Source organism: Carassius carassius, chromosome 2, assembly GCF_963082965.1.
Source record: "Carassius carassius chromosome 2, fCarCar2.1, whole genome shotgun sequence".
In the NCBI taxonomy this organism is placed as follows: domain Eukaryota; kingdom Metazoa; phylum Chordata; class Actinopteri; order Cypriniformes; family Cyprinidae; genus Carassius; species Carassius carassius.
In genome coordinates this window covers 15279949-15306533 of record NC_081756.1, presented here as the reverse complement: position 1 = coordinate 15306533, position 26585 = coordinate 15279949, and the positions used below count along the sequence as shown (strand labels likewise).

The window sequence follows — 26585 nt, the reverse complement described above, 5'->3', positions numbered from 1 at the left end:
TTTGGAAAAATAGATTGCTTAATTGATATTGAATTCCCAAGGTGTGATATTGGTACTAAAAAATTTTCACAGTTATTTAAAAATAAAATTACAATTTAAACCATCTATATCTTAGGCGTATGAGTTTTTCAAGATGTTTATAACATTGTGAATCTTATTATCTGATATAGTTATTAAATCAAAAGCAGGTTCAGCTGAGTTAAGTTCTCTATATCTGATACCAAATTTTGGTTTATTAAGTATTCTTCCTTCAAGATTTAATTCTGAACATTTAGCACATGATTTAGATTCTTTATTTATCAATTGATTAATAGCCCTTTTTGCCATTTCCTTTAGCCTTATTTAAAATATTAATAAAATATTGTGCCTTAACCTGTTGTAATGTCTTAACCACCTTATTTCTAAAGCTATTAAACAGAAGCCGATCCTGTCGTAAACCAGATTTTGTAGCTTTTTTTAGAACATTATAGCGCTTTTTCATGAGCATCCATACCTCTTCCGAAATCCATGGTAGGTTATTCTTTCTATGCCTATTTCTAACAGATTTTGTACATTTATTTTTTTATATTTCTTATCTTCTCTATAAAAATTTTATGCACTGTTTGCAAATCTTCAGTAGATAAAAAGGATACCCAGTCAATCTGTCCAAGCTCTTCTTCGAACGCACTCATATCCTTTTTTGGTATTCTATATCATATCATATCATATTGAATCATGACCACATCTAGGCAAAAAATCTACTCAATATACATGATCTGTGCGATATATACTATAATGACTGAATCTGTATCATAAACAGTAGCCCCTATTAACCCACTGAGATCTTAGAACAAAAATAGTTATATTATTGTGCTGACAAGGTATTTCATCCATAACATGCATTCTACATCTACTGCCATATATAAATGTTTACATTTAGAGAGACTCCTTAGGTTTGGGAAATCTTGCAACAGGACAGCTGATCATTAGCTAATGTAATACCAAGTAGTAATAACAGTCTACGTAGCCGAGGTCTTTTGGGGATTATCTGGTTTTATCTTATTTTAGAAAGACAGAAGGACAAAGGGTATAGGCTGCTTGTGCTGTGTACTGATGTACTCATGTCCAGTGTACATAGAAAGTACACAAAGTGAGGTTTCTGGTTAAATGGATGAGCGATATAGAAGTGTATGTAGAAATGATCAGCATTTTATCAAATGTGTTATGTTCTTTTAATGTGAACAAGATGCCTAAACCAACACATCAACCATTAAGAAGTTTATTCTACAACACATTTATATACTCTACTCACACAAAGACATGAAAATCTGAAATAGTGCTTAATAATGTATAGTGATTTTAAAAGATCACAGTCATATTTTGATTTTCAATTAAACAGGTACAGAAAATTTTTATTAAAACAGTTTAATTATTCACAACATGACATGACAATCCATGACAGCGCTAAACATAGTTCCTGCACATAATGTGTCCAACCTGAGGTATGCCTATAATAATTAGATTATTATTCTATGTGTTTTTGGAATTATTATACGCTAAAACAATATTCAAATTAATATATTTTTACAAGAACTAATTAATCATCCAATCAATCAACAAGTAAAACAATCTGTAAGGGGTCTTGAAAAGACACAACAACAAGATCCTCCATGTTTAATGTGAATACACAGAGTTACAAAAACAATATACAGATATTATAACAAAAACATCCATTTGTTTCAAATGAATTCCATATAAAGCCAGGTCCACCAGTTTCACTTGTTTACATGCTCATTCCTTAAGGTAGACCTCTGTATATTGTTTTCAACTGTTGACCCATTGTCCTTGTGGTTCCTTGTCTCCTCAATTTCATTCTCCTCTTCCTCTCCTTTTCCCAGCATCCTAAGTGGCCATAGCAGGCCATGCTGGGCATGTTCAGGTTTTTGACAGCAGGGCGCATATTTCTCTTTAGTAAGAAAATAAAGCAGTGCATTCAGCCACGCATTGAACGAGGCCAGCGGTCTGGTGATTTTATAACACATGGAAACCATGCGCATGGTGTGGCACTGCACCCTACTCATCACTTTCAGCAGTAGGAAAATGGTGCAAGTGACATGGAAGGGGAAGAAGCAAAGGACAAAGAGGAGAGTGATAGTAATGATGGTCTTGATGGACTTGCGCCGCCTGTTGATGTAGGGAGAATGAGCCCCCAAGATGATTGACATGCCCTCTCCACCGATCCCTGCAACACTTTCACACCCCGTCCAATTATGATTCTCTGAGGAGAAGGTTGAGAGTGCAGTGTCCGAAATATTGTTAACACCACTCGCGAGTAGCACCAGGCAATGATAAATGGCACAAAAAACCTTAAGAAATGAAGTGTGACCCCGTAAGGAATGTAATCATGGAACTCTCTATCAATTGCGTCGTCCCAGCAATTATTGAACACCTCCTCCCTTGAGCCCTTACCTTCCCGTGGAAGATACTGTGTCTGTGCAAAACGAAAAATTGGGCATGTTAGTGCAAAAACAGCAATCCACACCAAAACACAAGTCCCCTTTACTGCTCGTTTGGTCTCCAAGGTGATGGTCTTCATGGGGTGGCAGATGCCAAGGTAGCGGTGCACTGAGATACAAGTGAGGAAGAAGATGCTGCAGTAGAGGTTGAAGTAGAAGAGGAAACGCACTAGACGGCACATGAAGTCTCCAAACACCCAGTCGTCCCGCATGACATAACTGGCAACCAAAAAGGGCAGGGACAAACCATACATGAAGTCCGTCGTGGCCAGGTTCACCATGTAAATCAGGGAAGCATTCCAGCGCCTGGTGCGTCGAAATGAACGGTAGAGAACTACAAAGTTAAGGATTATGCTGAAGACAAAGGTAAAGGAGTAGCAAATAGGAAGGAATATGTACTTGTAGGACTCGTCAATATTGCAGGAGCCAGTAACTGAAGAATTATGTGAGGAGGAAAGACCCTTGTCTGTTTCAAACCAAACAGATTCACAAAATGTACCAGGTTGTCTCAAACTATAAAAGCAAGCCCTCCCCGCATCCCCCTTTCTCTTTCACAAGCCCCAGTATTGTTTGCACATAGGTATATATGCTGCTGACTCAGACCTTTTCACTTCATTAACCCATCAAACAGTAACCACACTTCCCCTCTATGTTCTATTCTATCTTACCCAGTCTTCACCCTATCCCTATCCCTCACCTCAGAACTCTCTACCCCATCTCTCTTCCCCGAAACAAATATAAACGATATGTAATTACCGGCTTTAGAAACGATCAACCTTTGTCAAACTACGCCTAGACTCCCTCTGGATCCATTTGCACATTAAACATCCTTTGGGATTCTATGGATGTCATGACTATCCCAACCTCCCGGTAAAGTTAGCACACAGCTGACTGAGCTTGTGGTGAATTGCTTATTGCCTACCACTTTTCAGACATATAAGACACTATGTAAATAAATCAATCAGTATCTGAAGGTCACTAAATGACATTAAGGTAGTCTGCTTTGGCTAAATAAATAACAAGGTTATAACTTGGCGAATCAGACATCATAAACAGTGCAAACAACCCTTCACATTTCCTACATATTGCAAGAGTTTACTGCTATGCATAGCTGTAAACTTATCAAGGGCCCCATTTGCACTGCATGGTTCAAGTGACCCAATTCTGATTTCTTCCTCTCATGTGGCACAGATCGGATATGACCGGTGAACCTGTAAGCAGGAAAAAAACGCATGGATTTAGATTTTCTCAGATCGGATTCAGGCCTCATTCATGTAAGCAGACAAATCGGATATTCCCCAGTAAATGCGAGTCATACATCATTAAAAAAAGTGATGTCAACTCCGGTGGACACCACCAAATGAGATCACATGACTTATCACCGCTAAATTCGCCCAGGCTGCAAAAAGGGCTCTCCTCTTTTTTCACCGTCGTACAAGACCAATGTTTTGCAGATATTTTGTTGACTTTTCAAAATATTATGGAAAGCAAAACACTGTATAATTTTATTTGCATCTGAAAAGTGAAAGTGAAGTGAAAGTGAAAGTGACATTCAGCCAAGTATGGTGACCCATACTCAGAATTTGTGCTCTGCATTTAACCCATCCGAAATGCACACACACAGAGCAGTGAACACACACACACACACTGTGAGCACACACCCGGAGCAGTGGGCAGCCATTTTATGCTGCGGCGCCCGGGGAGCAGTTTGGGGTTCAATGCCTTGCTCAAGGGCACCTAAGTCATGGTATTGAAGGTGGAGAGAGAACTGTACATGCACTCCCCCCACCCACAATTCCTGCCGGCCCGGGACTCGAACTCACAACCTTTCGATTGGGAGTCCAACTCTCTAACCATTAGGCCACGACTGCATCCATTGTATATCATGCTGTTTTACTTCCTTTTCCAGGTCAGAATGTCTAAGTTTGGTTGTTTCAGCAGTGTTTAGTGTAAATGCAAAAATCGGATACGGTGAAACAGCTATTTCATCTGGTCATGAGCTGTTAAAAATCTTTCACTTACCTGTTTAGTAGAGTGATAAAGTTGTCTTTATCAAAGTTGTCTTTAGTGGAGTGCAATTATGACTTTGAACATATATATATATATATATATATATATATATATTTGAGTAGTTATGTGTATATATATTATATACACGTAACTACTCAAAAGTTTAGAGTCGGTAAGACTGTTAAAATGTCAAATCTGTTATGCTCACAAAGGCTGCATTTATTTGATCAAACATGCAGTAAAACTGTAATATTCAGAAATATAATTAAAATGACAAATAATAATGTAAACTTTTCCTATTTGTTTTTAGTATTAAATGTACTGTCATTTATTCCTGTGATGGCAAACCTCATATTTCAGCATCCATTACTCCAGTCTTCAGTGTCACATGATCCTTCAGAAATCATTCTAATATGCTGATTAGGTGCTCAGAAAATATTTCTTATTATTGTAATTGCTGAAAACACTTGTGCTGCCTAATATGTTTGTGTGACTTTGATGAATATAACAATCATCATTTATTTGCAACATATATAAAGCATTAATTTCTTTCTTTTTTTAATCGTACGTTTTAATTCATTTTTTTTTATGATTTTCAGGGAGATGTGAATAGATCCAAGTTGGACGAAGGCTACAAATTATTTTTGGAACAATTTACTTTTGATTATCAAGGTAACGTTATGTATAATGAGCCAGTTGCCATGATAATGATTTTCGAATTAACTTACTTTTATGGATTATTTTCAAAGCGGTTTAATAAAATCTAACTTCTTGTTAACTATATGTGCGTGTTTGGACACTTCAGACTCAAATATTATTGCAGGGAAAGTGGTAATTAGGGCCATATGTTAAGAAAGCGTGAAGAACCACATCAGCTTGAGGTAAATACATACAGGATTTAGTTTAATAATTCATTTTTATTTATCACAAAATGGTTTCCAATGTAGCCTGTTAGTAATCCCACAGTCCATAGCATCAGTAACTATATAATTTAGTAAGGGAGAATAAAAACAAAAAAAGGATGAGTTTCAGTTTTATTTAATTTATGTAGCAAGTGTTCAGGGTATTTCAGGACCCCAAATAAAAAAAAACAAAGTGTTCCCTTCTTCTAAATGACATGACACTTAATGACTTTACCAAAACAGAAATTGGGATGTCTGATTGTATATTAGTGTAATAAAATCACTCAGAATGTTCATATAGTGCTTTTGTTTAAAATTGTAATTTTAAATGTGTTTTCCAGTAAATGGCAGAAATCTACCAGGCAAATTTTTCATATGACCATGTATGAAAGCAAGAAATGTAGATATACTTTAAAATTAACTACATATTTATTTTGTATAATAATTTCATATAAACATGTAATACAGTACTTTATTTTTTTCAAAACTTTTAACAATATTTAAACAAATTCCATATCACCAGTATAGTAAAAACATTAAAGGAAGTGATGTTACTATTCATGATTGTCTAGATATCTGTGTTTTTAATTTCACATCTTAAAGCACTTTCTTTTTTTTTAATCATTGCAAATATCAGTATTCAACATTTTGGGATTAAAACATCATAACATTATGCATTTGTAATTGCAGGTTAAATGCATTTATATCTTGCATTAAACAGTGTGTGTAAACATCTGTCGTCTGGGGTCTCTACAGAGCGATGTGTAGAGGATTGAAACTTGAACCAGAGGTTCTTCACTGCTATGCTGAGACCTTTGACATTAACGTTCTAAAATCTGGTCTTATCATCCACTTTGCAGATGGCAAAGTAGTGGACCCAAATGAAGAACCTCCCTATGGCCTGGTAGAGGTTAAGTGCCCTGATGTGAAAGAAATCGGAGAGGCAACCCACACTGAGTTCGTTGGGGGCCATGCAAAACTGAGAAAGAAACACACAATTGGCATTCCAAGGTCAGCTGGTGGTTACTGGCTTAGTTAACTTGGTGTGATCTTGTGACAAATACAAGAGGTGACTTCCATGTGAAGAGGGTATGGAGAGATGATGAGCTGATCACAAAGATCACGGCTAACGTTGATGAATTCTACTTTGGCATACATTCATTTTTTGCTAGGAAGAAAATAGGCAAGAAAAATTTACCAACAAATGATGTTCCTGTTCTATAGTGAATGTAGTTCTATAGTGTTCTATTACAAGAAAAAGCAGTTACCCCAATAAGTCATGCTTCAATTAATTACATTTTATTGTTATTAATTTCATATTGTTGCAACATACCTACCCCAAACTGAAAAGATATGTCAGGAGGAGTTTGTGTTTTCTGATGTGTTCAGAATCTGAAACGATATTGCAGATCATAAGTATAGAGTCAGATTTTTATAAAAATTGTATGACTTTAATTTTTCCACTAAAACCTAAGCATTAAATTCAGCAAAAAAAAGCACACTAAGAAGTATGTGAAAGATTATATGTATAATGTTTGTTAAAACCCTGGCTGAGAAGGTAACAAAAGCTTAAACTTACTAGAAGATAGCAAAATTTCCTTATCACAAACCAGGCAAGTTACTAGCAGGTGAGGAGGAGCATGATGTTATTAGCAGGTGTGTAGATGATGCTGATGTTACTAGCAGGTGTGTAGATGATGCTGATGTCACTAGCAGGTGAGGAGGAGCATGATGTCACTAGCAGGTGTGTAGATGATGCTGATGTCACTAGCAGGTGTGTAGATGATGCTGATGTCACTAGCAGGTGTGTAGAGGATGCTGATGTCACTAGCAGGTGTGTAGATGATGCTGATGTCACTAGCAGGTGAGGAGGAGCATGATGTCACTAGCAGGTGTGTAGATGATGCTGATGTCACTAGCAGGTGAGGAGGAGCATGATGTCACTAGCAGGTGTGTAGATGATGCTGATGTCACTAGCAGGTGTGTAGATGATGCTGATGTCACTAACAGGTGAGGAGGAGCATGATGTCACTAGCAGGTGTGTAGATGATGCTGATGTCACTAGCAGGTGTGTAGATGATGCTGATGTCACTAACAGGTGAGGAGGAGCATGATGTCACTAGCAGGTGTGTAGATGATGCTGATGTCGCTAGGAGGTGTGTAGATGATGCTGATGTCACTAGCAGGTGTGTAGATGATGCTGATGTCACTAGCAGGTGAGGAGGAACATGATGTCACTAGCAGGTGTGTAGATGATGCTGATGTCACTAGCAGGTGAGGAGGAGCATGATGTCACTAGCAGGTGTGTAGATGATGCTGATGTCACTAGCAGGTGAGGAGGAGCATGATGTCACTAGCAGGTGTGTATATGATGCTGATGTCACTAGCAGGTGTGTAGATGATGTTGATGTCACTAGCAGGTGTGTAGATGATGCTGATGTCACTAGCAGGTGAGGAGGAGCATGATGTCACTAGCAGGTGTGTAGATGATGCTGATGTCACTAGCAGGTGTGTAGATGATGCTGATGTCACTAGCAGGTGAGGAGGAGCATGATGTCACTAGCAGGTGTGTAGATGATGCTGATGTCACTAGCAGGTGAGGAGGAGCATGATGTCACTAGCAGGTGTGTAGATGATGCTGATGTCACTAGCAGGTGAGGAGGAGCATGATGTCACTAGCAGGTGTGTAGATGATGCTGATGTCACTAGCAGGTGAGGAGGAGCATGATGTCACTAGCAGGTGTGTAGATGATGCTGATGTCACTAGCAGGTGAGGAGGAGCATGATGTCACTAGCAGGTGTGTAGATGATGCTGATGTCACTAGCAGGTGAGGAGGAGCATGATGTCACTAGCAGGTGTATAGATGATGCTGATGTTACTAGCAGGTGAGGAGGAGCATGATGTCACTAGCAGGTGTATAGATGATGCTGATGTCACTAGCAGGTGAGGAGGAGCATGATGTCACTAGCAGGTGTGTAGATGATGCTGATGTCGCTAGCAGGTGTGTAGGTGATGCTGATGTCGCTAGCAGGTGTGTAGATGATGCTGATGTCGCTAGCAGGTGTGTAGATGATGCTGATGTTGCTAGCAGGTGTGTAGATGATGCTGATGTCGCTAGCAGGTGTGTAGATGATGCTGATGTCGCTAGCAGGTGTGTAGATGATGCTGATGTCACTAGCAGGTGTGTAGATGATGCTGATGTCACTAGCAGGTGTGTAGATGATGCTGATGTCACTAGCAGGTGAGGAGGAGCATGATGTCACTAGCAGGTGTGTAGATGATGCTGATGTCACTAGCAGGTGTGTAGATGATGCTGATGTCACTAGCAGGTGAGGAGGAGCATGATGTCACTAGCAGGTGTGTAGATGATGCTGATGTCACTAGCAGGTGTGTAGATGATGCTGATGTCACTAGCAGGTGTGTAGATGATGCTGATGTCGCTAGCAGGTGTGTAGATGATGCTGATGTCACTAGCAGGTGTGTAGATGATGCTGATGTCACTAGCAGGTGAGGAGGAGCATGATGTCACTAGCAGGTGTGTAGATGATGCTGATGTCACTAGCAGGTGTGTAGATGATGCTGATTTCACTAGCAGGTGAGGAGGAGCATGATGTCACTAGCAGGTGTGTAGATGATGCTGATGTCGCTAGCAGGTGTGTAGATGATGCTGATGTCACTAGCAGGTGTGTAGATGATGCTGATGTCACTAGCAGGTGAGGAGGAGCATGATGTCACTAGCAGGTGTGTAGATGATGCTGATGTCACTAGCAGGTGTGTAGATGATGCTGATGTCGCTAGCAGGTGTGTAGATGATGCTGATGTCGCTAGCAGGTGTGTAGATGATGCTGATGTCACTAGCAGGTGTGTAGATGATGCTGATGTCACTAGCAGGTGAGGAGGAGCATGATGTCACTAGCAGGTGTGTAGATGATGCTGATGTCACTAGCAGGTGTGTAGATGATGCTGATTTCACTAGCAGGTGAGGAGGAGCATGATGTCACTAGCAGGTGTGTAGATGATGCTGATGTCACTAGCAGGTGAGGAGGAGCATGATGTCACTAGCAGGTGTGTAGATGATGCTGATGTCACTAGCAGGTTAGGAGGAGCATGATGTCACTAGCAGGTGTGTAGATGATGCTGATGTCACTAGCAGGTGAGGAGGAGCATGATGTCACTAGCAGGTGTGTAGATGATGCTGATGTCACTAGCAGGTGAGGAGGAGCATGATGTCACTAGCAGGTGAGGAGGAGCATGATGTCACTAGCAGGTGTATAGATGATGCTGATGTCACTAGCAGGTGAGGAGGAGCATGATGTCACTAGCAGGTGAGGAGGAGCATGATGTCACTAGCAGGTGTATAGATGATGCTGATGTCCCTAGCAGGTGAGGAGGAGCATGATGTCACTAGCAGGTGTGTAGATGATGCTGATGTCACTAGCAGGTGAGGAGGAGCATGATGTCACTAGCAGGTGTATAGATGATGCTGATGTTACTAGCAGGTGAGGAGGAGCATGATGTCACTAGCAGGTGTATAGATGATGCTGATGTCACTAGCAGGTGAGGAGGAGCATGATGTCACTAGCAGGTGTATAGATGATGCTGATGTCACTAGCAGGTGAGGAGGAGCATGATGTCACTAGCAGGTGTGTAGATGATGCTGATGTCACTAGCAGGTGAGGAGGAGCATGATGCCACTAGCAGGTGTATAGATGATGCTGATGTTACTAGCAGGTGTATAGATGATGCTGATGTCACTAGCAGGTGAGGAGGAGCATGATGCCACTAGCAGGTGTATAGATGATGCTGATGTTACTAGCAGGTGAGGAGGAGCATGATGCCACTAGCAGGTGTGTAGATGATGCTGATGTCGCTAGCAGGTGTGTAGATGATGCTGATGTCACTAGCAGGTGTGTAGATGATGCTGATGTCACTAGCAGGTGTATAGATGATGCTGATGTTACTAGCAGGTGAGGAGGAGCAAGATGCCACTAGCAGGTGTATAGATGCTGCTGCTGTCACTAGCAGGTGTTTTTTCCAGCTCTTTTTTTCCCCATGCCTCAGCAAGAGCACCTAATTAAAGTAAAGCAAACAACAATACATTATAATAGTATTATTTTGTGTTAAACATAACACTTTAATAAAAAACAACTCACTATTTTAGAAAGTTACTATCACATTTATGCAATAATATACCAGTTACTTAGAACATCAATTCAAAGTTAAATAACCTACAAACCATTAAAAAATAATTTGAATTCTGCTTGTACAACAGGTGTTTGTTCAACTGCTCGTATTTCCTAAATTGTTGTGGATTTTATTGATAACTTGAATTGTCTTTGTTAATTTTGTGTGACTTAAGCCAGAAAGAGAGTAGTATAAAAGGGTGATGGCAAAAGTATAAAAACACCGCTTCACTAACCTGCTCGACTGTTAGCATAACTGCTACCATGTGCTACATTAACTGTATAACGTTACATCTAACAATACAAATAAACATACTATATTTTATTAATGTCTATAGTTGCCGATAAACTTTTAATTTAAGTTATTGTTTTAGTTAACATTACACTCACCTGGGACAGGACGGCTGTTGTGATCGTGCTCCTGCACCATCTCGACATTTACTGCTCTGCACCACAAACATCCCGTTTTGGAAGGCACAGCTCGTGGTGCGAGATCTTTACGACCGGACTCCGGTTGGACACGGACCTCATCCTCCGTGTAGTGCTAAACACACACTAAAGTCCTACCTTTCCTCACAGTAAAGGTCGCCCCCTCCTCTCTCCGTATAGCCCAATTTCAACGCTTTTTTAAAATTTTCGTCGGTGGGAAAACTATGAAATGATAAATAAGGTTGTTTTTTTAATTTGAAGAACACAAAGGCACACTACACCTCTGATTACTTTTGGTCTCCGCCATTTTTCGTCAAGCGAATGAACGCTAGCGCTTTCACCGGAAAATAACTTACCCTACTTCCGGTTTGCCTACGTCATGGTGTGAAATAGGCCTATATGAAGACTCAGATCCTATCTCTTAAAGAGCATATTGCAGGTTAGAAGACCCAACGAGTCAATGTATAGAAAAATAATGTAGGAACTAGGTTTTCTTAAAAAAAAAATTATAAATACGCTACAGTGGCTTCTGGAGTCGTTTTTGTGATAAAATTTTACTTCCGCATCTGAAAATGGGCGTGACGTAGCAAGAGGGAGAGCGGTCGATTCAAACAACAGGGGGAAAAATGGACCGCAATGACGTTTCAGACGCTGAGGAAATTGTTCATACTTACTTGTATGACGGACCACAGCCATACAATTATGAACCTGCTAGGCTGCCAAGAGAGCAGGGACAGGCCAGGATTAATGTTAGACAGAACAACGGTCAGAGGAGACAAATTGAGTTGTGGTGTGAGGAGAACCAGTGGAGAACAGGGCAGGTGTCTTGGTGAGAGACCAGTGTTAGCTTATAGATACACGTTCGCTAACGATATAAACTGTGCTCAAAATATTGTACAGATTATTACCATCGTATAACAGTTAATAGCAAATATATTATTGGTCATCTGGGCGTATTGGAACTTACAATAACAGAAACTAAGCTTTGATCAGGCGTTTGTCATGCTCATTAATATCCGTCCAGACTTACGTTACGTGATATAACTTAGCAGTTTCTCATCGAGAGACAGAGATATTTTTATTCCTGATACAATTTTTTGTTCCATAGGTGCATGTGTGGGAAATGCGAGGCAATGTTTAAAGCTGAGGAAAGTCCCCAGCTAGAAATGCTACGTTCCAAGGACGTTCTCAGAACGTCCCCACTGGTGTCAAGGACGTCGCCTAGTAACGTTCCGGGAACGTTCGGAGACGGTCATGATGTGGAGTTCTTTAAAGGGTCGGGGGACGTTATTTTGCGGACCTTCACAGAACATTCAGGACGTTATCGGAACGTTTAGGGGACCATGTTATATTTGCAAATGTGATGTTCCCAGAACGTTCTCAGAACGTCCCCACTGGTGTCAAGGACGTCGCCTAGTAACGTTCCGGGAACGTTCGTAGACGGTCATGATGTGGAGTTCTTTAAAGGGTTGGGGGACGTTATTTTGAGGACCTTCACAGAACATTCAGGACGTTATGTGAACGTTTTCAGAACGTCCCCACTGGTCTCAAGGACCTGTAGGGAACCAAACTAGAATTTTACTGCAAAAAACACTTGTTCTTTCAGAACTTTAAACAGGAATAAGCATGCACGTTTAACACATTCAAAGATAAAATCAGTCATTTATTTTGTGTGAACAAAAACAGATTATAAATAAATTATATATTACATAAATTATATATATATATATTATACACACACACAAATATTAGGAAACAGTAATAACAAAAAGAACACATATTTATATTCATTTTATGTTGCGTAAATGGTGAACAACAAATAACAAAAACAATAATTTATATTAAATATATACTGTGTGTGTGTGTGTGTGTGTGTGTGTGTGTGTGTGTGTGTGTGTGTGTGTGTGTGTGTGTGTGTGTGTGTGTGTATGTGTATCAGTCACTGTCTCCATCCTCAGGAGGTGCCCGAAGTTCTTCTTCCGCTGCCTGAAAAAATTAAACATTATATTTACCAATCACTTCAACAACTTTTTAATTACTTTTAACTCCACTTTGTTTATAAGTACCGGTACTAAGTAAATAAATCAAAACAGTTATGTTATTCTAGAGAATAGAGAGAGAGAGAGCTCTCAGTGAATAAAACAACTTACAGGTGTTGCGACCAACTTGGGTTTCCCCTATACATGTATCAATTTCCTTTTCTGTGTGTTTCGGAAATTGTTTGGCACAAGCACCTAGAAGAGAAAAAAAAAATGTAACAAAATAAATGTGAAAAGTCTCAGGGCTCAAAACTATGCTGAAAAGTTTTTACAAGAACAATAGTCACAGCTCCACCGAACAAAAATTGAAAAAAGAGACACTTAAACATTTAAAATGGACCATTATTATGACGTTATTGTTATACATTTTTAAATATGTAGACTAGGCTATTATAGGTATTTTTATAGTTTGGATTATTTTATATTTTTATTTTATATTTGTTATAATATCCCATTAGTCCTAATAGATGCGATTTCAACTATTTCTGTAGTACTTTTATAAAGAACAACGCTTTTTCACATAACGCAGTGAAGCAGCCCTGCACGAGAGAATAATTGATTCTAAAATAAGAATTGATCAACCGATTCAGCACCATCGCCTCGGACAGCACCGGGGAACGGCGCGATGTGGAAATAATATTGCTGTTGACGCAATTGCCCTGCTCCCTCCAAAATGGATACAAATGCATATTCTACAAGGGGTTTAAAATAATCTAAATAAATATATGACGATTATCACTATTGACATAAAATGTGAAAATAAATTAAAAGTGTTAAGCCATATTACAGTAGGCAGTTATGACATGCAAAATATGAATTTTTATTTAAGCGTTGAGCATTATAAACAATCAGACACGAATCTGATGAGCTCATGATGCAATAACCAATCATATGAGTTTAGATAAGAATTAAGAAAAAAAAACTGCTGGTTTGCGGGAGTTTTTGCCGCGTTCACGCCAGTGCCGCCTCAGACAGAGACAGACACAATCTGGATTTCACTGAATTCACTCGTGGAAAACTGTATATGTAAGTGAGATATTAATTTATAATCCTATTGTTTTTTTCATGCTACTAAAATAACGACTTGATTTTGTAATCGGAAAAACTAATTAACTAATTCATAAATGGGTCTTGTGATAGTTTACAATAATTTGTATTTGTAATATTGCAAATGTTTTTGTGTTTTCGTGAAATTAAATATAATATAAATTAAATATAAGCATAGGCCTATATGGTGTAGTTTACAGCTAGAGTCCTGCACGGGTTCGGGTACCTGTAGGGGTACCTGTAGGTTTTTGCTCAAACGGATGAAAAATATCCACCTGTGTCGGATACGGGTGCAGGTCGGGTCGGACACGGGGGAAACATGGGTTTAAAACAATCACATGCAAACGTAATGCATATTTTTAGGAACACATCTACAAAAATATGCCTGTATTTCAAGTTGATAAAATAATTTTTTATAAAACAATTTAAATTCCATATCAGTTTATTTGTGTCCACGTGCCACGCCCTCCCAGGAATCTATAACGTTAACTATACTTCCACTTTTAAAAATTCATCATAACCGCGCGCGCTATCTGCTTGCAGTCGTCGAGATGGATTCTGAGGAGTTTAAGAAAAGAATAGCTAGTGGAGGAGTTTGTAAAGTTGTAGACAATACGTCATCAAAAATCAAGTCCAATATGTGGGAGAAATTTGGAGTTAACTGAAGAAAATATTGTGAACGGCTTATTTGCTGCATGCATTTTCGTGTTCGGAAATGTGGAACTTCATTGCTGAGGAAGCACAGATAACTGGTTAAGTGAGGAAGCTCATTAAATAACTTCATATTCATATTTTCTCACAATATTTTGTCACCTATATCACAATGCATCTGTTATTTTCTTATTTTTTAAATTCTCATATTTACATTTACATTTATTTGTTTAGTTTATTGTAATAAAGTTTTGACATCCAAAAGTACACTTTATGAGCAATATGAATAAGTGAATAAGTAAAACTAAAACCATATGAAACATTTATGATTATTAGTGATGAAAACAGTTGTGCTTCTTCACATTTTTGTGTTTTTCAGGGTTATTTGATGAATGAAAGAAAAAAAAGCAGCATTTATTTGAAATGTAAATCTTAACTCTCTTTTCTGGCCAATTTAATGCATCCTTGCTGAATAAAATGATTTTTTTTTTTTTTTACTTGTTTTTTTTTTCGTTTAGAAGTCAAAAACGAGAAAACAAATTATTCGAAGGTACAGGGTAAGTACAGACATTTTTCTGTTTATCATTTGCTCTTTAAAAAGTTGCATGATGAAGTGAAAAGAAGAGAGAAGTTTTGAAAAGCATACTTAAAACAATATGGTGGAGGGCTGTCCCAATGAAGGTCAGTTTTCCTTTTCGGCCTTTCAGGCTGTAATTTGACCAGGCCTCATTGGTGGCTATTTTCCGAAGGATTCTCCTCACAGCGTCTCCAATGTTGCTACCTCCCATCAGGCTCAAAAACTGTATCTATGCAACATATAAAGATAAATAAAGCAAATGTTAGTATTGCAATGCCACATGGAGCAGGGTAACTGCTGACACACAAGCAAATGCGAGAGGTGTATTTAATTCTGATAATTTAGCCTACATGCACACAGATCTACATTTTGAACTTAAAAATGTCACTTTTGTGACAAAAAGGTTACTGACCCCTGTGCTATATCAACATACCATCCTTTTTTTCCCTTCTGGGCCCTCAAGTTTTAATAGGAAAGCTTGCAGCTCCTGCAATGTTTTGCAGGGCCTCTCAATGGTCTCCTGTGGTGGTGTTGTGATGGTTGCCGGACCAGGACGATTCTGTTGAATAGCCTGGATCAGACGCTAAATAGAATTGGAAATATCTGTTGACATTCTCTCAATTGCGAGGAGCATCCGCTGCTCAGATTGTTCGATGAGATGCTGGAAATCTGAAAAATTTAGATGGGTGAGATGATGATGATGGAAGGGGGGGGTTCATCTTGACATTTAGTTATTTGCTTAGTATTCAGGCATATGTGTGGTACTTCAAGAAATAAAATATAGACATTGGCATGACTGTATTGCCAGATGCAATAGCTGGTCTAATTTGGATAGTAAGTCAAGTCATCTTCATTTATATAGCGCTTTTAACGATGCAGATTGTTTAAAAGCAGCTTTACAGAGATGAATGTATAATTTAAGGTAACAGAGATTGAGATTAGAAAATGTAGCCATAATCTTAATTTATTGAACCATTTATCTTAACAAATGAATAGAATATCAACATTAAAAATGCATACCATGAAAAGTATTATTAGCTGAAAGATTTGGAAGGGATGGCTCATCTTCCTCAGGTGAGTGAGCTGTGATGTCAGTAGGTGGTTTGTCTAAAAACAGACATTGAAAGCATGCGATAAACTCAGTTCAGGGGAGTTGAGTACTTTTACACAAAATGCCATGACAAAAAATACCAACCTGCAACTCACACAATATAAGACACTCCAACCAAATTCAAAACTTTTTTAAAATAGGATTTCCATTAGAAATTTGTTTGTACTGTATTTCACACAAAATAGCTTCTTCCCGTCAGCTGGCAATGCACTTATTTTGCCTGTTCACTAATTGACGCTGACGCACCACCATCAAATCAACACAACACAAGAAATTACACCAAAAGTTAAATCTGTTACTTACAACTTGGAGGCTTTGGGAGGCTTGATGGCTTCTGAGAGGATGTTGACATTTTTCTCCTTTTTTTGGTAGGAATCTCACATTCTTCTATTCATTCAGGATGAAACAGTTTATATATAGTTTAGTTTTATAGAGTAGTTTTCTCTGTAATCATGGCATGATTTTTATACATAAATAGTGGACTAATGTATGACAAAAAGCAATCGCATATGTTTACCTTCACTCTCGGTCCAGTATTTTGATGGTACTTTTTTTTTCCGCTCTTTTAGCACCTCTTCTTCTGTGTCCACATTTGAACTTTCTACAGCTTTTTTGGCTCGTTCTCTGGCTGTCTTATAGTTGTCTAAGGACAGAGTAAATTTGAGTTATCTTTTTAGTTTTTGTAATCATTTTACTGTGTAAAGGCAGTGTACTTTCATATGACTATATATTTATTCAGTTTTCTCACCAGTCTCGGAGAGTATTCTTATTTTGTGCCGCTTCCAGAGCTCCTTATCTGGCCTTTGGGAGGCCTTTGCCATGGCAGCAGCGTTTCTACGGGGCCAGTAGCAAATCAGAACCTAAAACATTTCAGGGAATATGTTATTTCCGGTATTACGTGTGTGTGTGTGTGTGTGTGTGTGTGTGTGTGTGTGTGTGTGCGCATGTACCCTTACCCCATTCACCTCCTCTACCCATAATGCAGGCGCCACAGCAATTGCATTTTCTTGTTCAAAAATAACTATGTAAAATCCAACCTACATTACAAACAGAAGAACAGACACTCCTTAGAAAAGACGGTCAATATTCAGTATATGAAATCTAAGTTAAGACATTAAAGCAATGACAGAAAAAAAAATAATACTAACTATGTACATATTTCCATATTTCATTAATCAAGGTCATGAAGGAGAGAAAAGACAACTTTGCGGCCATGCCCATCCTCAAGGATCATTGCCCTTCCTTGCAAGTTTGCCTTGTCCAGTATCTCCATCTTTGATGGACCACATACATAGGCTCCATAGATCATCGAGTCACATGGTTCGTAAGGTACGACATTAAGTGCGAGAATACTCTACATAAGAGCTTTCCGGAGTTGGTCCTCTCCAGAACTTCACACCAGGATGTTGGGCTAACAATGTAAACATTATTAGGATGTTTCAATTGTATTGGTTTCTCTTCACATGTTTGTATAGGAATCTGTGAACGTTCTTGGAGCCGTTTTGCTGCTTGGACTAGAACATGGTTTCCTGATCTAACCATCTTCTTCAGCTGGTGCATGTAGCTCTCAAACGCAAGGCACTGCATTTGTCTAATGATCCTGAGAATTTTGAGCAGTTTTTCTGCAGCATTGTGCTTGATATTATATTCATTGATCCACCTCTTTAACTCCTCTTCTAAATTTTCAGTGGGCATATCAATGTTGGCAGTATTCTGAAAAAACTCTCCATCCATGTCACTACTGGAATATTCAAGAACCATATTCTCTGTGTCTTCTGCCATTGTATGTTGTAGTGATGTGACTGCACTGATGTCAGTATTGACAAACGACATTTCATCGCTGTCACTATTAGATTCTCCAGTCATTGCATTTTTTAGGCCTGGGTTCCAGATTGGCATAGTGTCCCTGGGATTGTGTGCTTCATTGTTTAGCACAGTACTAGGACCAGCTGCGTTAATGTGCACATTTCTCATTTTCCGTTGTACCCTCTGCCATAGTCGTTTGTATTCTCTTTTCCTAGCTTCTGCAGGCATCCAGTTGTGTGACACAGCTATGTGTTTTTTTCTCTGCAAATGTGTACACGCATGTTATTTAAGTAAAAAACCTAAAGATCGTACATTTTTAGGCAAATACAGTGATCTTTCACGCCACATTATAAGGTGAAAAACATCTTGATATAACATTGAACTTATCACATTGCTGTGAAATCGATTCCTTTTCTGGCATGGCAGCAATATGCTGTAAATTTGAAAACCTTTTTTGCAAGACAAGCCTACCTTCTGAGATGACATCATGGTAATCTGTCTGTAGGGCAGGGTCTGGAAAGCACAGACAAGAGACAAAGTGAATTGAAATCACATATACGTAGACGTGGGACAATTTTATTTACACTTGTTACTTCAAAGGATACAGATGATATTAGATACAATGCCTGAATTGTGAATTGCCTAACCGGTTGTGCATTAAAGTTTAATTTCTATAATTATTACTATAATTATTATTATTATTATTATTATTTTATTTTTATTTTATTTTGTTTGTGTGTTTTGTATTTATGTATTTATAGTTTGTTCTGGTTTTGTTATGTTTTGTTAAACATGGACCTTTATTTTTACCAAAAAGGCTTATTTCTTCTTTTTTTTCTGCTTATTTCTAGGCTCTTTTTTTTAAATGCAAGCGCAAACTGGGTGCTGGCTGTTTGGCCAGAATAAGCTCGAAGTCGTGCACCTCTAGAAGCGGAGTTTCGTGCAGTTACAAAAAATGCCGTGCACACATTTGCGCGAAATGGGGTCTCGCGCCCACTGTGATGACGGCACCGTCGCGCTCGTGCGGAGGTTGAGGGACGCGCGCGAGCTCACAGCCAAGCCTGTGAGAAGGCGCGTTAATTTTCAAATAAAGTATAATTTACAATAATGATATTAATTGTATTCATAATTTATTTTAAAGTAGCTAATGTTAACATGACAGACCCTAAAAAATTAATGAGCTTATCTGAAAAGGATAAGCTACTTCTTTAGAGCAAATGACGTCACGTAAACATAACGGTATTTAACGACAAATAACGGCGATGACAGTGCGGACCAGTGGTATAAAGTTAAAGAAAAAGACGGAAAAACAGTTTGTCTGAGTAAATGTGGTACATTTATTACTGGAAAAGAAAGTCCGTCAATTTTATGACAATTTATTCAATTTCTTGTGGAAACGGCCGTTTTACCATGAGAAAATTTCGCTCAAAAGCTAACGTTACTGTCCTTATAATTCCATATTATTATTATTTATATCATGTAACGTACATTATATGTCATTTTGTTTTGTGTTTTTAATTTAAATAGAATGGTTAATTAGAAGAATTACCTCAGAGAAACTGACAGTTGGGATGTCCAGTTGGGATGTCCACTGAGTGAGTGAGAGGTGTGAGCGCGATGGTCACAGACCCCAGCTTATATACCCGCTGCCAGATTTAGAATTTGTGACCTATATAGGTGTTAAACGTTTTTTTTTTTTATAAAAAAAAAATGTATATTTATATAATGATATATTGCGTTATAATACTAATAATTACGTTATATTATGTAATGGATAATGTGAAAAATAATAATAAAGAAAATAATAAAGAAAATAATAAAGAAAATAGCCATTTCCGTCTAGATACCTGCGTCCATAGCAACACTTTGTTTTTCATGGCAACGGTGTGTTATACTTAGCAGCGCCTGTTATCAAGAAATAATACATTAGAATTCAAATATATAAATTAAATGAGTATAAATTAATATATATACATATAATTTAGTATTATTTACTAATAAATAATTCATATTATAATAATTGTAATTTAGTATTATTTTTACAATTTATTTAAAAATGTTTAAGTGCAAATAAACCCAATAGGTCATATTTCCCGGTTGTAAAATTGTCGTGTTTTATTCGTATTATAGATAGGCGAACATTTCTCATGAAAAATCGTTCATTATTGTAATGTATAAGATTAAAAACGTCTTACCTGTTTCTTCTTCTCAGATGTGCAGAACCTGACTCATCCGATTGATTTTTTTCTTCATGGTAAAAAATAAATAAATAAGTCTTCTCCCAGAATGAGGTTCAAGCAGCTGCTTTCCTTTTGTATGTATATATATATATTTATATATTTATTTATTTATTATTATTTTATTTTTTTTCATTACCTAGATACATATAGGCCTATTATAATTATACAACATACAAAAACCAGTGGCGGATACAGAACGTCATTAATAGGTGGGCCTGGTGAATATACAGAGGGGCCTCGGGTTTTTTAATCTTATACACATGATTCCCGGGCTCTGTATTATAGAGCTTTCACACTGCGCGCGGATGCGGTCCGGCGATCCGTTCCATGTGCGGTGCAGTGCAGAGATCGTTTCCGCACCGAGTCTATTTCTGATGTGCTGCACGCGCTGAATTAAAGTGACAGGCTGACGGTGCATGGTTCGTGGTCAAAATGAACACAGATTGACATGAAAATATAATAATCTCACCATAAATGCGTTTAATTAAATAAAATGTAGTAATCTCACCATAAATGCATTTAATTTATTTATACTCTTTTACACAGTCATCTTTTTTTTTACTTTAGGACTGGGGTAAAGCAAGGAAAAATAAAATTTACTTCAACAAGGTGACATAATGAACAACTCTCGTCTCATTCATGGTGGATGTGAAAAAACAATTTCTTTGTGACATGCAATATTTATTGTATTAAAACTTAAATGCAAAAGAAAAGGCATGTTAGTCGGCTGTTTTTGTCAATTTTAAGATTTGAAATGTTTGCGATTTTGCGAAGTACTACATGGTTAAATATTTTACCACTTGTTTGAGCAACTTAATATATAAATCTATATAAGTAGCGCTGAATACGTTGTTTAAATTGTGTTAAAACGTCTATTAAAGAGTGTATATGTACAAAGAGAATCGCAATGCTGACAACCCTTTTTTTTTACTTTTTTAATAAAAGTTTCTGATAACTTCTGGATTTGAAATACAAATAGTGAGTATGTGTTTGTGGTAGCCTACAGTCGTGGATCAGTCACGCACTGCACACGGAGTATGTGTGTTTCACAGTGTAACAGTGTAACAGTGGTGTTACGCCACTTTTAAGTCAGTGCGCGCACGGAGAGCGTGTGGCCGGCCCGTGCAGAAAACAAATTCACAAGAGAACCAGCTGTGTTGCATGATAGCATCACTGGACTGACACGTGATATGCCGACATAATATTTTTATTTTGTAGCTATTTTTCGTAGCTACTTTACTTAAATGTCCTCATGAAACTATTAAAATTAAATTATTTATTAATTTGTTATTATTAAAATTAAAAAAATTAATTGTTTTTATTAATCTGATTGGGTGGGCCACCAGTCAATCTGCCCACCCAGGCCCACCCATATATCCGCGCCTGACAAAAACTAGCCAAAACACATCTAACAGAACAAAAGTTTATTTATTTATACAACATTAACGTGCTTTTTAAATTAACGAAATGTAATATTCATCTTTATAGAAGATACAGTACAATAGCCTACAACAATCTGCAAACTTCATATTCATAGCAGATTTAAAACAGTCCTTTTTGTGGTGGTTTATTTTGCTAAAGTTTTCTTGATATTGTGAGTTTACACAAATAAAAGCTTTAAATAATGTATTATTCTTATGACCAAAAATTGAGTATTTTAAGTAGTTTACACTGTTGACAGGAAAAAAATGCAAGCGACTGCATGGCCGCTTCCATGCCCTGCAGTGCGCGCGCTCCCCACTCCGCACATAAAGAAAGGACGATGCACCAGCAGCAGTGGCTCACAGTTGAATTGGGCTGCAGCTCTCCCTTCTGAATACAGTCAGCCGCGGGTGTGGCAGTGCCTCACCAAAATATTCATTTTTAATATTTGTATAGAAATGTACAGTAGGCTATATCGACATTTATATAGAAAATAATAAATGGTAAATGTGTCGTAAGTTGTAAAGTGCGCTTAATAAATTCAAAATTAACGCACGACTTCGAAGCGGGTGCTATGAAACAGTGTCAGAGCTCCACAAAACTCCACAATTTTCCAATGTAAATGTGGTGAAAAATTGAACTGCATCACTTATGCATCGCTTATTTTCACGTTGCCTTGATCTATGACATTGTATTGTTTTGTATGTCTATTTGTTAATAAGGGATTTATGGACACATCAAGGATTTTAGATCTGTAGAGTAAAAGCCATAGTTTTTATTTTGAAGTAACAAATATCAAATCCTACCCACAAAATTAGCAGAGAGGACCTAATAAATTGGCTAGCATGTTAGTGTTATTATTTAACAAATAAGTTTAATACTTATTGTATTATTATTTAATATTTTCATTAATTAGATGTAGATTTAATACATCTTTGCGTTCATTAATTTGTCATATTTTTAACGTTGTTGTGTGACCATATAACAACCACATTGGGAACGTTATTATATGACCAACAGAGGACCATGCGAGAACGTTCTGTTAACATCCCGAATGTCCTCTTTGTAACGTTGTTGTGTGACCATATAATAACCAATATCGAACGTCCCCCTAAAGTAATAACGGGAACGTTATTATATGACCAACAGAGAACCGTATGGGAACGTTCTGTTCACGTCCCGAATGTCCTCTTTGTAACGTTGTTTCATGACCATATAACAACCAGTATGGAACGTTCCCCTAAAGTCACTTTGGGAACGTTATTATATGACCAACAGAGGACCATGCGAGAACGTTCTGTTAACGTCTCAAATGTCCTCTCTGTAACGTTTGCTATGTGACCATAAAATGCCCTCAAATAGAACGTCCCCCTAAAGTCATTTAAGGAACCTTGAACTGCAGCACTTTCATAACCAAAATAGGACGTTCCAAGAACGTCCCTAATGTTCTGTAAAGGTTCGGAACTTTCGTTACCTTTAGATAACTTTTAGGGAACGTTGCACAAGGTCGCGAGAACGTCCCCTCCTACGTGGGTCAGTGTTGCAGGGAGGTGGATGCCTACTGGGCCTTAGTGGAAAATGTCACACCCAGACTTGATGTGCAGTGCCTGACTCTGCACCCAGGCTTCGAGGCTTGCTGTCTGAACCCATATGTGCTACAGATAGCCTATATGCACTTCAGACAGGAGCATGGACCTCTCCAGGCCAGCAGACATGAGTATGTTTATGGTAGAGATAATTTATTACTTTTGAGCTAAAAAGACATGTTCTAAGCGATCTCACGCGTTTTTTAGGCCAAAACATTTTTCACATACCGCAAACATCTATATCTCCTCACCATCCGCTAGCTGCCTGTCCCCTGAACACAAACGCAGCTAAAACATATATCACACTATTTGATGCCATTGGTATAAGACTATCAATATTGATATTTCTTCCATGTCTCAAGGCAATACCGCTACACTGCATACCGACAGGTTGTCCGCTGGGCCTATGGCATTCTGGGCAGGCACATCAGGAAGCCCTTACCTGCATGTGTTGTGTCAGCCATTAGAAGACAGTTTCCAGAGGAAGGAGGACTCTATAAAGGTTTTGAATGGCTCAATTTTGTTGACAATCAATAGAAAATAAACAAATCACAAATTGTTGTATAAAACTTTTTATGATCATATATACAATTTAACAATCTTTCGGGTATCACACTAAGATTTCGTTAACTTGTTAAATCGTGAATGCTGTGTTATATACACGCCAACAGCCTCATCCTTGTTGATCCTCTGGAGGGATCTGGAAAGGGGAGCAGGTGTAGTGGAAAACAAAACTGTGCTGCGTTCTCGTAGAGCCTGTGGTGACCTGGAGTATTCCTCTCTCAGAGACTCCATGAGGGCTGATGCATATGCTGGGAGAAGGAAGCAAAAGTGTAGATCACATTCATTGCTAACTCGTGGTCTGACTTGCTTAATATTTAAGAACTGACTGAAACTGCCCACCATATGATGGCTTTTCCTTAACAGGACGGACTACCCAGCCACCTTTGCGGAACCTTGGGTAGCGAACCGCATAACACGCCTCACCATCACCAACTTCTCTGCTGCCATTGTGGTTGAAATGCAGGGCTGCCAAGAGAAGTCTGTAGAAAAAAAAGTCATTTTACCCATTACAAGTTGTGCATATGTAAATAAACCCAGAAGTAAAAAACTCGGGGAAAAAAGCATTGCTTACTGCAAATTTAATGAAATTTGGGCTGCTGTGTTAGACTGCATTAGTTTCAGAAAGTACTCATTCTTTCACATCACACACTTACCTGCTGTACATCCCAAGAAAGGAGAACCCAGTGTGCTTTGGTGCAAAGTGCAGGATAAGGGAGTGAAATGCCTCCAGTGAAAAAGTCTGATGCTGTGGGGACAACTGCCGAACATCCTTTACCAGCGCTGTTCTAGTAGCTACACTCTCCAGTTTAACTGCTACAGTTGATCCTGCATAAACAAACATTTTGTTTTTAAGATGAGTCATGAGTGTATGACCACAATGAGGTGGGATTTTTTACAGACAACTTCATTATAAAGAAAAACAACACATCTAAAAAATAATTTATCATAATCTGTGACAAAAATGCTATTATAAACTACATTAGTGGATAAATCAGCAGTAAAATTTAATCTAGACAAATCTGAACATTTAGGGAAGAAAAAAAATAATTTAGTGGGAAACAAAGAGACAATAAGTTTAACACCTAATCTGGTAAAACCTCACCCATTGCTCTTTGCATTGTTGTAAAATACATTAATAAAAAATTATTTTATAGCCTACTATAAAAAATGTTTATGTATAGCACAGCTGTTTAATGAGTCACTGTATTATGATATGAAAGGCTCCAATACAGTGCGGCACAAAGCGCTTATACGATACCCGATCTGGCAAAAATGGCAGTATCGAATCCGATACTCAGCATAGGCATCGGCTTGGGCATCCCTAATAAACAGTATTTTGTACCTGGTTCCAGCCATTCCTTGTTCCTTGCTTCGCCCTCCAGAGGTGGATGTGCACAGCAGGGAAACGTAGGAGTGCCATGTTCGTGGATGTCCTGAATGTGGTTGACCCATGCTCTTCCACTTGGCCTCCATCACATCTGCATCTCCATTAGGAGTGGAAGCGGCAGTCCAGTAGAGGTGGTTAATAACAGCTGGCCTCCACAGCTTCAGTTCTTCACACTCCCTCTCCTTTGCAGCAGCATCCAATGCTTTCCCTAGACCTGTTTCACAACAGAAACACAAAATGTTAAAAAGGAAAATGTAATTATAGACAATATAAACAAAACTACCTTCATCAAGATACATACTTTTTCCAATATGCCAGATGTCAAAGAAATGGCTTGTTCCTTTGGGACACAACTCCTCCCGCACCCACTTGGCAACCTGAAATGTTTGAAAAAACACATTGATTACAAGAACATTTGATTTTAGCTGTAAATAGAGTCAGGGGCAAGATTCATGTGCGTTTCTTTACCTGCCGATTTCTGTCTGTGATCAGGGCTGACACTTGCATATGTTGCCGAGTCAGAAAACTTATGCTGCGCTTTAGGCCCTCTAACTCACACCAGCTGCTACTTGGGACCTCGGAGCTCTATAAAAAATATTTTGTCATCTCACTGTGTAACATTAAACAGGTGATATGTGTGTTTGATAATATTAACTTACCTGGACAAGTTGAAGATCTAAAACCTTGTTGATTCTGTCCTCAATCAAAGAGTATGTGCCATATTTTGCACAATGGCCAGGAGAATCTGACCTATGAATGTCAAAAACAGTTTAATTCATATGGTTAAGCACAAAAACTAATACATTAAACTATATTATCCAGTTTAGACTTGTTTTCCATTGTAATGATATAAGCTGAAGTGTGCTACCTGCAGTCACCAGACAGGATCAGTCCACCCCTCATCTCTTTCAGATCTCTGATGATCCCTGCCTGCTCATTCTGCCACGCCTGCACGATGGTTGGAATCGTGTACAAGCGCTGATGGCAAAAATAGGTGCTGGCACTGATGCTCTGAAGCCCAAACAGCTTCAACATCCTGATGGTCTGGGTAGCCATGCAACCTGAAAAGTGGATGGCCCCACTCAGTAATAGGTTGCAGGCTGGCATATTGCGATGCAGCATTGGCTGGTTCTGC

The 26585-nt window shown here is 38.4% G+C and overlaps 1 long non-coding RNA gene and 1 pseudogene across 3 annotated transcripts; both read right to left on the bottom strand.

The window, feature by feature from the left end:
* Positions 1-1624: 1624 nt before the first annotated feature.
* LOC132095411 (P2Y purinoceptor 3-like) lies at positions 1625-3729 on the bottom strand (annotated as a pseudogene).
* Positions 3730-13194: 9465 nt separating this feature from the next.
* LOC132097085 (uncharacterized) lies at positions 13195-16831 on the bottom strand. 3 transcript variants are annotated; one of them, XR_009422661.1, is made up of 5 exons: positions 16749-16831; positions 16355-16441; positions 15768-16003; positions 15404-15563; positions 13195-13254 (listed from the first exon to the last, which is right to left on the bottom strand). It is a non-coding gene; the product is annotated as an uncharacterized LOC132097085 (long non-coding RNA). The 3 variants fall into 3 exon arrangements; XR_009422660.1 differs by lacking the exon at positions 13195-13254 and having other exon boundaries at positions 15326-15563; XR_009422656.1 differs by lacking the exons at positions 13195-13254; positions 15768-16003 and having other exon boundaries at positions 15326-15563.
* Between the last annotated feature and the right edge of the window lie 9754 nt (positions 16832-26585).